This window comes from Carcharodon carcharias (assembly GCF_017639515.1).
Source record: "Carcharodon carcharias isolate sCarCar2 chromosome 24 unlocalized genomic scaffold, sCarCar2.pri SUPER_24_unloc_2, whole genome shotgun sequence".
Taxonomy (NCBI): Eukaryota; Metazoa; Chordata; class Chondrichthyes; order Lamniformes; family Lamnidae; genus Carcharodon; species Carcharodon carcharias.
The window spans coordinates 2,033,660-2,040,142 of NW_024470595.1; positions in this window are offsets into that span (position 1 = coordinate 2,033,660).

Below are 6,483 nucleotides of genomic sequence, written 5' to 3' on the forward strand. Positions count from 1 at the left end.
ATACCCACACCCCACTGACCCAGGCCCACACGTCTCTGACCCAGACCCACACCCTATTGATCCAGGCCCACAAATCAATGAAATAACCCCACACTCCACTGACCGAGACTCACACCCCACTGACCCAGACACATCTCATCCTTAATAATGGACTCTAAAATCTCACCAACGACCGAGGTCAGGCTAATCGGCCTTAAATTGCCCATCTTTTGACTCACTCCCATCTTAAACAGTGGGGTTACATTAGCGATTTTCCAGTCCTCTGGGTCCCTCCCTGACTCCAGTTATTCCTGAAAGATCACCACTAACGCCCCCAATATCTCTTCAGCTGTCTCCGTCAGAACTCTGCAGTGTAATCCATCTGGTCCAGGTGATTTATCCACCTTCAGACCTTTCAGTTTTCCTAGCATCTTCTCCTTGTTAATGTCTACTACACTCACCTCTGCCCCCTGACTCTCTTGAACTTTGGGGATCAAACTCATGTCTTCCTCTGTGAAGACTGACGCAAAGTACCCATTCAGTACCTCTGCCATTTCTTTGTTCCCCACTACTACTTCTCCAGCTTCATTCTCCAGTGGCCCAATTCCATTTTTGCCTCTCTCTTACCCTTTATATATCTAAAAAAAGCTCTTGCAACCTTCTTTTATATTACTGGCTAGTTTACCCTCATATTTAATCTTCTCCTACCCTATTTATTTTTTTGTTGTCCTCTGTTGGACTTTGCAGGCCTCCCAACACCCTGGTTTCCCACTGATCTTCGCCGCATTGTATGCTTTCTCTTTAGCTTTTATGCTGTCTCTGACTTCCCTTGTCAACCATGGTTGCATCGTCCTCCCTTTAGTATGCTTCTTTTTCCTAGGAATGAATTTTTGCTGTGTCTCCCAAATTAATCCCTGAAACCCCTGAAATTGCTGTTCCACTGTCTATCCTGCTAGGCACGTCTCCCAGTCAATGCTGGCCAGCTTCTCCCTCATGCCCCTGTAGTTGCCTTTATTCAACTGCAATACTGTTACATCTGCTTCCAGGGCCTCTGGCCCAAACACACACCCCACTGATCTAACTCCACTCTTTATTGAAAAATTCGCAAATCCCAGCACCCTACTGGCCCAGCTCTGCACCCATACAATCGACTGTCCCAGCCCTATACCCACATTCAGCTTAACCTCACACCCACTGAGTCCCTGATCTATTTTATCCAAACACACCACTTTGATCCAGCCCATCACCCTGGTGACACCCAATACTGCATTGAATCATCCTTAGAAATATACTCCACTAACCAACACTCACATCCCACTGGCCACCTGATAATTCCACATCTCACCCCTTAGCCCACAACTAAAACACCACATCCACACAATAGCGACTCAACCCCACACATAATTGCCTTTGCGCTACGAAGATGCCTTATTGATGCAACCTTACAGGAGCACTAAACTAAACAAGTTCCCCACACCATTTATCCAGTCAGCAAACCTATACACAACTCTTTGAACTCCACAGCCAATTGAGAGAGCTTCATATTCACAAATGAAAGACCAAAGATAAATTACATGATCTAAGGAGGCAGCCAAACCCAACTCACCCAGACGTGCATCGAGCATCATTTTATCAGGTTCACAACGATAAACCAATGACTCAAACACCCACCCACACACACAGAACACTGACACAGCCTCAGCATCCACATTCCAATTGTCGAGCCCCATATATGAACTCTGCTGGCCCAGCCACTCAAATATAACCCACTGGCAAAGTGGTACATGGGCATCCCATTCACCCAGTCCTCCACTCAAAATTGCCATTCACTCAGCCACTTGCCCTTATTTTTGACTTGGCCCTCCAGACACAGATTCTTTACACTGCCCCAGACCCATACCCCACTGACCCAGGGGACACCAGTTGATTATACACATTCCACCTACACAATGCCTGCCAGGGAAGCCTTTAACTCTGTGACTCTCTGATCTTCTGAAACCTCCCCACCCTGACCCTTCCACACTCCGTCGCTCACCAATCCACACCCCACCCCATCCTCAGAACATACCCCTCACCCCCCGCCCCCAGCGCCCCTAACCGCTACAACCCACCTCCACTCAGACAGAGCACGGTGTACTTTATCTATCTGCATCTATAATATAGGTTGGTATGCGGCTGCATGAGGAAACATTTGCTCCAGTTTATTGCAGCTTTTCTTTATAAATCTCCTCAGTAAAAAAGGTTTTGCTTGCAGGAATAAGGATTGCATCCTGGTTCTTAGCTCGTTGCTTGCCATAAACCATGTTAATGATTAAAATATGTTCTGCTAGAGAGGGACAAAGTTCACTTTCAATTTATGTTAAAACAGGGCGGGTAAAAATTGCATCAACCCGCCTGGAATTCGACAACGTAATACCCGGCATGTGAAGGTACACTGATAGCGCAGCTGGCTGTTCAGCTGGGTTACCGCGCTGAGAGTCTTCATTTTTAAAAAAATCAATCAAAGACCAGCTGTCTATTTCCTCTTCAGTGATTTTAATCGGTACACACGCAAAACCTTGTGGATAATGTGGACCAGCTTGTACTGTGAGCTGTTCAGCGAGTACCCCAGTCAGATAAAACTTGTTGAGGGTTATTTTTCCTAAATGGTGAAAAATGGCACTCAATGGGTGCAGTGTGAATAAGAGTATTGCGTTTGAAAGTGCTTATTTAGCATTTTTTTCCGGTTGTTTATTGCTCTAAGTTGAATTCACCTAAAAGCACTTAACTGAAAGCCATTGCTTTAGCACTCAGTGCTGATTTGGTGCGATTTCCTGAGAGCAGTGTATGTGCACCATTTCATATGTTTCCACTCAACATGCAGAACGCTCTGGCTGTTACACAACAACCCATTACAAGATTTATCAGACAGTGAGAGGCAGGAAATGAAGTCTATAGGATGACACGCTAGAGGTCGCCATGGAAGTCGTCCGGGAGAGGAACATTGCCTGACACTTCGCACCACAGGAAATAGGAGGAGGGGTATAAGACATTGGAGAGAGTGCAGAAGAGGTTTACGAGATTGATTCTGGGGTTGAGAAACTTAGCTAGAATTTGGGACTCTTTTCCTTGGAGAAAACAAGGCTGAGACAGGGGCCTGGACAGGGTAGAGAGGGAGAAACTGTTCCCAGTGGCAAAATGCTCGAGGACCAGAGACACAGACTTAAGGTAATCGGTAAAAGAAGCAAAATGATATGAGAAACATAAATTTATTCACACAGCGTGAGGTTGGACTCAGCAATGAACTGCCTGAGATTCTGTGGGTGGCAGCGTCACCTCAGGTTTTCAAGAGGGAATTAGTGATTATATGAAAAGAAACCATGTTCAGGGTTGCAGAGAGAAAGCAGGCACGAAGTGAGCTGCTCATTCAGAGAGCCAGTGCAGACACGATAGGCTGAATGACCTCCTTCTGTGCTGTAACCGTTCTTTGATTCTTTGAAGAAGCCATTCGGCCCTTCCAGCCTTATCTGCTATTGAACCAGCTCATGGCTGGGCTTGCAGCTCAATGACACTTTTCGCACGCTCTTTCTCTATCCGTTGTTATCTTTAGTAGCTACAAATATATCGATCATGCTTTGAGCATACGTAATAACTGAGCCTGCACAGCATCTGGGGCAGAGAATTCCAAAGATTCCCCGCCCTCTGAACGAAGAAACTCCTCCTCATTACAGTTGTAAATGTCCTCCCTCTTAATCTGAGACTGCGTCCCCTGGTTCGAGAGCCCGAGAAAAGGCACTGTACCTGCATTGTCGCTGGGAAAATCCCTACAAAACACAGTGTGGGAGTATCTTTCTCATACCGACTGTAACAGTTCAAGGAGTGGGAAAAAAATGTGTGCCTTGCAAATGGCACCCTCATCCCATGAGTGAAAATCAATGTGATTCTTTAAGTCGTGATAATATTCTTTTAAAGTCGTGTTGAAATCGGTATCATTGCAATGTTTGCTCCCAAGCAGCTGGTCAACGTTAAGAAACACTATTACATGACAGCTGAGACATCATGGAATTTACTTAATGTGCACGAACAGCGAATTTAATTGGAAAACTAATTAGCCTCGTGTGACTATTCCTCGCGCTGGATCCAGTTCCTTTACCGAGATGATATATTTTACCAAACAGTCTAAACAGACGTTGTGTCTTAATGTCCCCACCTCTTCCTCATATTGATCAACTTCTTACTGTTTTTCTGCCTGAAACTACTGGGTCACATCACATTCTCTTGGGCAATGCTTGCATCATAAATCACACTTGCAAATGTCCCGTTTTCTTGGTGTAGCAACTAGAAATTTGTGCTTGAAAAGGGAAGATGATTTCATGTTTAGAACTGGCAGTAATATATGGAATACACGGGAATGATCCGCTATGGTAATATCGATACAGATATTTGGAATCATAAATCACAAGCATTCCTCAAGAGATATTTAGTTGGAGTGTAACATAGAAATTAAGGAACTCTCTGATCATTTCACATCTATTGGTCCTCAGTCTGCATCAATATCGTACCTTGAATAAGAGGAACATTCTGCCAAGAACAATAGCTTGTATCTGGATAGAGTTTCCATTTGGCAGGTGATGCTGCGAGCCAAGCACTCGGGTTTTCGCCCAGAGTTGGCTTTGCTTACGATCGATGATAGAAATTCGGAAATACAAACGCACTAATACCTGAACTGTCAGTATATTTCTTTCATTAATTATCTTCATTAAGCTGAACGATAATATAATCACAATTGTGTCCATTTTTGTTTTTTTTTTGTTTCACGTTGGCTTTGCAGTGTTCGACGAACAAACCGTGATTGGCTGCATCCGGCAATTTTTAGAAAAATCAGTGCATTGTTGGGACTTACCTTGTGCAGTCACTCCTGATTCTCATCCGAAATTGTCAGAGCCAATACTAACTGTGTTGCACTGGTGGTGAAAACACTCCAGGAAATGTTCAGTTACACATCCTAGCTGTGCAATAATACTCCAGGATGCCATCTACACACCCTCCCCACCTTGTTCTGTCATCAGAGTGGGTGTCTCCTACCTTGTGTGTGAATTGTATTGGCACATTACAGACGAACAGAATTTTGGGCTCAGTTCCAACTGTAACAGGAAGAAAGTTTGCATTTTTATCTGTGATTTTAATTATTAAATCGTGGGGAATGGTAGCACAGTGGCAATGCTTTTGAGCTCTTAAGCCAGAGGTCAAGATAATGTTCTCGACAAACGAGTTCAAATCCCAAATGTACAGCAATATGGTTGACCCTTAACTACCTTCTGACATGCCCGAGGAAGCCATGCGTCAAATCATTGGAGAACAGCAAGGATAAAACCGAAGAAACCAGATGGAACCAACATAGGCAACAGAGTTGACAAGAAATAATCCTTCTCAACTGACCCAGCAAAATCCTTAACATAGAAACTTAGAAACTAGGAGCAGGAATAGGCCATTCGGCCCTACAAGCCTGCTCCGCCATTCATTATGATCATGGCTGATCATCCAACTAAATAGCCTGCTCCCACTTTCTCCCCATATCCTTTGATCTCTTTCGCCCTAAGAACTATATCTAACTCCTTCTCGAAAACATACAAAGTTTTGGTCTCAACCACATTCTGTGGTAACGAATTCCACATGCTCGCCACTCTCTGGGTGAATAAATTTCTCCTCATCTCAGTCCTAAATGGTCTGCCCCATGTCCTCAGATTGTGACCCCTGGTTCTTCACTCCCCCACCATCGGGATCATCCTTCCTTCATCTATTCTGTCTAATCCTGTTAGAATTTTATAGGTTTCTATGAGATCCCCTTTTATTCTTCTGAGCTCCAGCAAATATAATCCTAATCGACTCAATCTCTCCTCATCGGCCCCAGATATTCCAGTCAGTGTGGATGCAGTGCGTATTGACAGGGACACGAAGATTTCTGTGACGCGACCGTTTTTGCGGTTTTGCAGCCCGGATTTCCGATCTCACCTGAAGTGTGGATGGGTCAGAGCAGCCTTTCAAGGGGAAGACCGATCAGGGCAAGAAGGCACTGACGGAGAGAGAACACATCCCCTTTTCAAGAGAGTAGCTGCTGTTTTCAAATGGTAAGAGTTAAGGTCACCTGTTTTGAACAAACATGATTCAATACACAATAAAAAGAGCTCGGACTGGGTTTCATGTATTTGACACTCAATTGTCAAACTGATGTGAGGTTTTCTTAAAACAATGAGTTATCGGGATCTGAACTCATTGTCTTCAGAGATATTTGACACAGATTTAGTCAGAACCTTCAAAAGGAATTTGAGTTAATATATCAAGGAGAAAAATGTAATCCCATAGATAAAGAGCAGGCAAGTGAGTAATCGAATAACATGAGCAAAGAGTTGGCACAGACACCATGGGCTAAATAGTTTCCTTTTGTGTTGCATCACTCTATGATTCCCTGTGCATCAACAGGTCCTCCAGGCAATTCTTAGAAAGTCAAAACCACGAGAGGCGTGC